At 32.6% G+C, this 8,499-nt stretch overlaps 1 long non-coding RNA gene across 1 annotated transcript; it reads right to left on the bottom strand.

The window, feature by feature from the left end:
* Positions 1–6,550: 6,550 nt before the first annotated feature.
* LOC109586656 (uncharacterized) lies at positions 6,551–7,935 on the bottom strand. The gene is made up of 3 exons (XR_002187148.1): positions 7,093–7,935; positions 6,907–7,041; positions 6,551–6,657 (listed from the first exon to the last, which is right to left on the bottom strand). It is a non-coding gene; the product is annotated as an uncharacterized LOC109586656 (long non-coding RNA).
* Positions 7,936–8,499: the final 564 nt, after the last annotated feature.

The raw sequence follows: 8,499 nt of genomic DNA, 5'->3' as shown, positions 1-8,499 counted from the left end.
GGCATCTACTCACATGTACATCATCAGTAGTTAGCAACGAAACTAGTTTCTACGTCACACATGTAATAAAATAGTGCAAATGAATGAGATTATCATAATAATTATCACTGATTTGACCTTGATTATAAGCACAAGTTTTTTCACAAAAACTAGACAAAGTCACAGTCAGGCTTGTGTAATCAACTGCAATCCTGGTATATGTACATACACACACAGACACACAAGTGTCACCACTCAGCCCGTCATGTAATCACATAATTCTTCCCTATACGAGTACTTGGGCGTGGGTTCATTCATTTTCCAACCCCTCCAATACAAATCACGTACCTTTAGACATAAATGAACTTGATAAGTGAAACCAGTACAGCAGACTGCTCGTTTCAATTCGAGTTTCAATTGTATTAAATCAGAGACGCCATTTTTTATTTTAACACGCCCACTTTGATTATTAATTTTTCAATTTTTAATTATTGAGAAAATTAACTGTAGGATGGAGTTTAAATTTTGTAAAAATTCTGGAGATCACCAGATCTAGTTTTGTTAAAATTTTGAAATTAGAAAAATGGAAAATCAATGAAATTTTCAAAATTTTTGGCAGATGATATCTTGAAAGTTGCATGTTTTAGTAATTTCTACTAAAATCATAAAAAGAATGGCAGAAAAGTACACTGACCTATGGGGTACGTGTATTTTCCCGCAAATTAATTTTCAGAAAAAAAGAAAATTGAAAATTGGAAAATTGAATGCATTATGCTGTTTTATGCGCGCACTGGTAAGATAAAAATTGAGCAAACGGTGCCGTTTATCCAATTTGTAATCACAGTATCTGTGTTTTAATTTTGATTAAAAATTTAAAATTGAATAGAGTCTACCTTATTTCTATTTACCAATGTCTCCCGTATTGTAAGTGACAGAAAAGCTCTTTTCAGCATAAGGATTTTCAAAGCAACTCGAGTTATAATGCTGATTTTACTGTTTCTTAATTTAAATGTGAGATGATTATAAAGATCTAGCAAAAACAGTGCTTTTTTCCTATTTTTAATAATAATCTATAATTTATCGTATTTCAATATTTAATATATTTATTTCCAGTGATGCAGAACCTGAATGTTACTCTATTCTTTAAGTAGAATCAGACTTATGCATTGTCAGAGATATATACCTTTCGTTCGTTCGTGTGATGAGGAAGGCGTGGCTATAATATGATGGGCGGGGCATGGCAACAGCCAACAGTCTTAACTCTCAAGTCTGGAAGAGTGGTTCTGGAAGAGGACATTCATTGGTGGTTGCATGTTCCTAGGGGCAGAAGCACTTGGATTTATTTTAAAAGTATGGCAATATGATTATAGCTCACATTGAATTATTTTTAATCAAAGTGAGAATTCAATTTTTGCCACTGGTAAATTTGCTCACAGTGCCATTCTGGTGCCATGTGTGGCATCTATGTGCAGTCAAGTCAGAGGCAGGTTTGGGGGGGATGTGTGCGACTGGAATCAGAAAGGGTAATTGGTGGGTGTGGTCAATTAAGAATCGTAATAGAGTAAATGAAATGAATAGGAACTCCTGTTGTGTGAGTGGATTATTCCATTAAGATTATTAGGTTGCCTAGTAGCAATGTTAACTACCTACTTCCCCTGATCAGACTTGCTGTAGCTCTGTAGCACTTACTTTCACCTATAATGCTTGCATAGTGATTGCACTGTCCTATGTCATTTGGTTGTTTTACCACTATTATGCCAAAATAGTCAGACTTAGGCTCTTTTACTTCATTTATTAGCAATTAAAAGTTTAAAGTGTTTGTTGGTCCCCATTATCTCCAAAGCAAAATTATAAAAGGAAGACCTAAAGCAAGCACCTATTAATAGGCCTTTCAACTTTAGTAATTCCTAAAGCTTGTGTTCTCAACGTTTTATGCTCAAAAATAGGTAAGTCTGCCTTGCTCAGTTTGTCACTATTATCTCACTGCTTGCATGAGTAATGAATGTTACTTTTATGCCCAATATCTTGTCCTTACAAAGCATTAATTCTTTTGCTATTACAATTAAGTTTGGAGTTAAGGCCTAGTCTGGTTAGTCTGCCCATAGCAGCCATGGTATAAAGTATAAACAGCCTAATGATCTTTGAGTATCTGACTCAATTTATGACGTAACTAGTGTATGTAGCTTGATTTTCCAGGAACAGGAGTTTCCTATCCAGTTTCATTAACTTTAGTTTTTATGATATAATATTTTACTTTTCAATTATAAGCATCAACTTAATTATTTTGTCGTTACTAACTTTCAGGTTACCATCATTTCATTTTACACAACTTGCTGATTTTAGTTTAGTTTTTTTGGTACACATTAAAAATTAATACAAATTAATGTTATACGTTATCTTTTTTAACGCCCCAAGGTCGCTCCTAAGATTGAATTCAGCCCCCACGATATAAAATAATTGATTCTTTTGCTATTACAATTAAGGTTGGAGTTAAGGCATAGTCTGGTTAGTCTGCCCATAGCAGCCATGTTATAAAGTATAAACAGCCTAATGATCTTTGAGTATCTGACTCAATTTATGACGTAACTAGCGTATGTAGCTTGATTTTCCAGGAACAGGAGTTTCCTATCCAGTTTCATTAACTTTAGTTTCTATGATATAATATTTTACTTTTCAATTATAAGCATCAACTTAATTATTTTGTCGTTACTAACTTTCAGGTTACCATCATTTCATTTTACACAACTTGCTGATTTTAGTTTAGTTTTTTTGGTACACATTAAAATACAAATTAATGTTATACGTTATCTTTTTTTACGCCCCGAGTCGCTCCTAAGATTGAATTCAGCCCCCACGATGTAAAATAATTGATTGTATGTCAAAACTTACATTTCTTCTTGTCTTCTATACACGTTGTATTGGAGAAATAACAATTATGACTCACTTATCAATGCTCCACCCAGCCCCCTCACATAAGTGGGTGTGGCCACGGTAAACAAAATGGCGGCTTGGAAGCAGAACAAAGTTATGAGCTTTCTAGCAAGAAGAATAAAGCAAAGATGATGCCTAAAGACTTTTCAAGAATCACTATAAGGTAGAAAAAACCTTTATAAGTCTTAGTAAGAAGAAATAAATGCTTACTATGCGCGCAAGGTGGTGAAATCAATCTTAGGACAATTTTTATTCATGCATCTTTGTGCTTTTTGTAATTCTTTTATATTCCTAATCACACATAATCTCCTTGTTACAAAATGTACAACTAAATTCCCTCACTCTGATATCTTTAATGCTTACAAACAACATTGCCAATTACTATTATAGACATTAGCATTATTTTTCACTTTGGCATTTGCTGTAAGCCGTATTAGCCTCGAATTCGTAATTTTTTACTGTGACATGTTGAAATCAAAATGATGTGTGCGGGTAGGTATGGTAATACTTCACTTACCAACTTCACATACTTACTACTTTATTTACATACTTTACTTAACAGTAATTAATAACATTATTGTTTATTTTATGAGCCATTTGGTAGAGATATACATGTAATGCATCATGGTTTACATATTCCAGTGGCTGAAATCAAATTTAACGAAAAACAATACACTTTAATTTGAAGTATTCTGTACATGCATCATAGACTAATTGTACATAATACAAGTGTTAATAAAGGAAATACGGTAAAGTATTATAAATTAATATGGTTGATATAATTGTACTGAATCATAAACTTTGTTTTATATCTTTCTAGTTTTTATACACAGATTGTTGGCAGAAGATCCGTCTGTATTTGTTGTACATGTTTATCGCCATGTCTTAACTTAAAAGAAATGGTATTGCTCTTAATCAGTTGACAGTGCTATTATACTATTTAAATTTGACAGTAACTATTATTTTGATTGTTTTTACACCTTTTTTAAATTAGAAGAATTATAATGTTAAAATGTTATGTAGCTCCATTATTCAGTCCTAGTATCAAGAAAGGAATAATTTATGTATGCATTTAATTTTTACATTAAATGTTTGCGTTTTTAGCAAAGAGTTATTTTTGTTTTTTCAATCAATATTTAGTAATTTAAAGATGATTAATTAAATTTGTCAATCAAATTGACTTTTAGTGTCCATTTATAGTCTATTAAATTTATTATTTCAACATCTTCAGGTACTTCCAGTAGGAACTGTTTTAGTCATGAAATCGTCCAAGCCATGTAGAAGCATGGTTTCATAATATCCTCGTGGTGCCCTGCAATTTGGGCATGACTTAGTCGATGCTTCCTGACCACTGTACCATGCATCAACACAAGTTGAGCAACCAAGAACAGTCTTACAGCATTTTGTGACTATTTCAGAAGGTGTTGCTGGAGCTACAAGGCAAATGCTACACTGAAACGTGTCTCTCATTGTCTTCAGCAAACTGAGAGGGACCCTGGTGGTCTTTTGAAGGGTCATCATTTCTATTATGCTTTCTTTTATGCCAGATAGTTCTTTCAAAACAGCATTGTGTAATTTTTCATGATTATTTTGTGTAGAGTTACACTTCTTTTTACATGGTGGGGGATCAAAATCATCGTCTGAATCGCTGAGGACTATCATAGATCCAGATTCCTTTTTAGAATTTTTGAGGTCCTTTGAAGTGACTGCGTATAGCTTTTGACTGGGACATATGCAAAATTGTAGTCCTATAATAAAAATTTTAGAGATTTCAAAAATTTAGATAGTGGATATATTATAATAAGGTTTGAATCTTTCTACACATCACACAGGCCCAAATAATAACTTTATGAAATACCTCTAGTACTCAGCGAGTCTTCAAATTCAATGCCATCACTTGCTACAATAATGTATTCCTCGCCCCATCTTCTTTTGACACAGTCTAAAATGCATCCTATATTTGCTGCATCGTCAGTATTATCAAAATGTGTTGCACCCGTAATGTCAAACTCCATTTTCTTATTTTTAGCCTTTTGCATTCTTGCTCTTATAATTCATAGAGAAAAGGTAGGCGACTTCATGGTAGTAGAGCTAGGAGGATTCACTACAGATCTGAAAGAAGGAGGCATGCCAGGTGCTGTGCTTGTAGTAGTCATAGAAGTAGAAGCTCTGTGAGTATGGGGATGAGCTGGAGAGTCGGTTGATTCAGGTCCTACAATGAACTCGGCGTAATTATCATTAACCACATCTGTAAGTGCTGAAAAATACCCATCATTGTCTGGGAAAAAAGATCGATCTGTCAAATCATTCTTTAGATAAACTTCTTGTGCATCCACTTGGAACATTCTTTTTAAATTTTTAGTATTAACCTGGGATAGCAGTAGTTCATTCCTACGCCTGTTGCATCTCAAAGTAACTCGCCATGGTGGACTTGACAACCTATGACCATGACTTAAAGAAGTGGAAGCGTTTGACATTTTTAATGGAGACTGTAACGATGGTCTTCAATGCTGTGACTACTCTATCACATGTCACTGACTTACACCTTGCACTGAGCATGCGCGGGGGTAGCTGTGACTCTGCTTTACAAATTATTGTGACAGCTATAGGAGCTTCGTAATAACAGTAATTTTTTCAGTTTAATGTGAAATTTTATTATTATTATTATGGTGATTGTGTATTACATATGAAAATAATGGGTCGGAGGCCGTCAATTCCATTGATTCGCTAGTCTCACGTAGCCAGACTCCTTCCCTTTTTGACTATTGTTTCGCAATGTGGCGGCTGATGCAGGTGGGGAAATGTGTATTATTGTCATGTCAATCTTGGTATCACAATTAATATAATAATGAAATGCATGCAACATTAGTGAGACTAGCATAAATGATACCAACACATGATATAAGTAGCTATTGCAAAACAATTAATGCTACAAGGAATCACTAGCTATAGCTATTGGTCTATTGATTTACAATGAATTAATTAGTATCATCCAAATTGCCTCGCATAGCCAAACCTTAGTGTTTGCTAATTATTAGTCTACACAACTAATTACAGGAAAATAATGGTTGACTATGACAAATTAGGTATGATGTGTAGCCTAAACTAAAGCCATGCCTATTTCAAACTCGACAATACGTTATAAGAAGTTATAATTGTAATAGACTTATGTTTATTAAATAATTCAAAGTTATGAACTCACTATATTTAATGAATAAGGAACATTTTTCTAATTATGTACATAGCTTTAGCAATTTGAGGTAGAGATTATCATTATTTGAAAGAGCTCAAATGATAAATGATCTGTCACATTAGGTGTATAAACCAAAGTATGAAACTGGAAAAAGGACAAATAAATGTGATGTGAGTGAAACATCAAACATTTTTTCAAAAACCACCTTATGTTAAAATTTAGTCTCATCAGTCACTATTTCTATAAACTATACTGTGAAACTGAAAATGAAAGAAAAATAGTAAGTCAGTAGTACATAAAACGTCATTTTAAAACCAAAGTTAAATGACAAGAACTCAGTCTGATCAGTCACTAATGGTACAAATTTTACCATGAAACTGTGCAAGGAAGCAAATAGTGACAAGTAGAACAGGAAACATAACTAGAATTCTGTCTTATCAATCACTGTAGGTTTAAACTTTATTAACTTAGAAGACAAGAAACAAATAGGGAGAAGTAAAACATAAAACCTTTCTTCTAGAAAAAACCAACTCAGTCTGATACTGCAGTATATACTACAAAAAGAAGCAACAGATCAAAAGTGAGTAATACATAGACATCTGAAGTTCAGGTATACAGTATATCAAACTTGGAAAAGAAAAAACAAATCTGAAGCGAAAGGAAAATGACGCATAATTTTACAAAACAATCTTAAATGACTTCAAGAATTTGGTCAATCTAGGTAAAAAAAACTTCACCATGACTCAGGAAAAGGAAGCAAATAGTTTAAGAAAATGTTTATAAATTATCATGTTAAAACCTACTTTAAATGATGAGAACTTTCTGATCACTCAGTCCTGGTATAAATGACAATGCATTTGAGAAAAGAAGGAACCAATGAGAATTGAGTATAATAATATAAAGAACTCAATCTGATAAGTCACTTCTAGTACTTCAAACTATATTTTGAAATTAATAGTGAGAAGTTAGTATATCATTTTGAAACTAACCTCAAATGATAAGAACTGAACCTGATCAGTCACTTGGTAAAAACTATACTTTAAAAGTGAGCAAAGAAACATACTGTGATATAAGTAGTGTATAAAGCATCACTTTAAAACGAACCACAATTGATAACTCTATGATCACTCACTCCTGGTATAAACTAAAGTATGAAACTGAGGACAGAAGAACAAAGAGTGAGAAGATAGTAAAACATGAAAAATCATTGCAAAAATCATACCACAAATCATTTCATTACTTGGGCTTTGTTCTAAATTAATGTTTTGTGAACTTTTCACTTCTCAATTTCTTACTTTTTTTAGTTTTAGGGTACACTTTATACTATGAGTCAGAGAAGACATTTCTTGTCAATTGATATTGATTTTAAAATTGTTTTCATAAACTACTAATTTCCCACAATTTGTTTCTTCTTTTCTCACTTTCATAGTATAGTTTATATGAGGAGTGTCTCCTCAGACTCAGTTCTTATATATTTGTTCCTTTTCTTCTCAGTTTTATAGTATGGTGTACACTATAAGTGAGTGATCAAACTAAGTTTTAAAATTATATTTCATGTGCTTTTGACTTCTAACTATTCCTTTAAGTTTTATAATGTAGTTCATACCTGGATTGATTGAGTTTCAACATCTGAGGTTGTTTTCTTAAAATGATGTTCAATGTTCCACTTCAGATTAGTTTCTCCTATGCCACTATCATCGTGTGTCGTGTCCTTAAAGTGACTCATGAGACTGGGTTTTATTATTTGACATTGGTTTTAATATGATGCTTAGTGTATTTTTTACTTGCTTCTTTTTTAAATTTATGGTACAGTTTATACCAAGAGTCACTCATCAAACTCATTTGATGTTAGTTTTTGAAAACATGTTTAGTGTTTGACTCACTTTTCATCTGTTTCATTGTATAGAATGTGGCCAAAACATGACACAGTACTTTTATGAGACAATGGAACAAAATTCTAAAAAAATTTTAAATATATGATGCTTTCACAAGTTTCTAAATGCTGATAAGCAAAAGTTTCAAAAAAGCATTTTTTGAGCAATGAAATAATTTTTAAGTTTTAATTATTCAACTAATTGCCACGCCATTCAACCTGCAAATTATTTAAGCGCATTGCCCAGTTGTGAAGTACTGAAGTTGTGAAGTACTGAAAACCATAATAAAACCTAGCTCTGTCTAGCTTAACTTTGAGTAGTACTGTTTCTATTACTCAGTATACAGTACATGGTAAGCAGTTGTTACTAGTGCTTGTGCATATGTAAACGTGTTAATAATGTAACCATGACTAAGGTTTATCAAAACTAAGTCACTTGGCCTTTTTGCATCTTTCTTACACATTATCTTTCTGTCAACTTTAATATTACAATGGAGTACTGAATTTAGCATCAATGAATTGA

Source organism: Amphimedon queenslandica, unplaced genomic scaffold, assembly GCF_000090795.2.
Source record: "Amphimedon queenslandica unplaced genomic scaffold, v1.1 AMPQUscaffold_12819, whole genome shotgun sequence".
Taxonomy (NCBI): Eukaryota; Metazoa; Porifera; class Demospongiae; order Haplosclerida; family Niphatidae; genus Amphimedon; species Amphimedon queenslandica.
The sequence above is the reverse complement of the archived record's forward strand: the minus strand, read 5'-3'. Positions and strand labels throughout refer to the sequence as shown.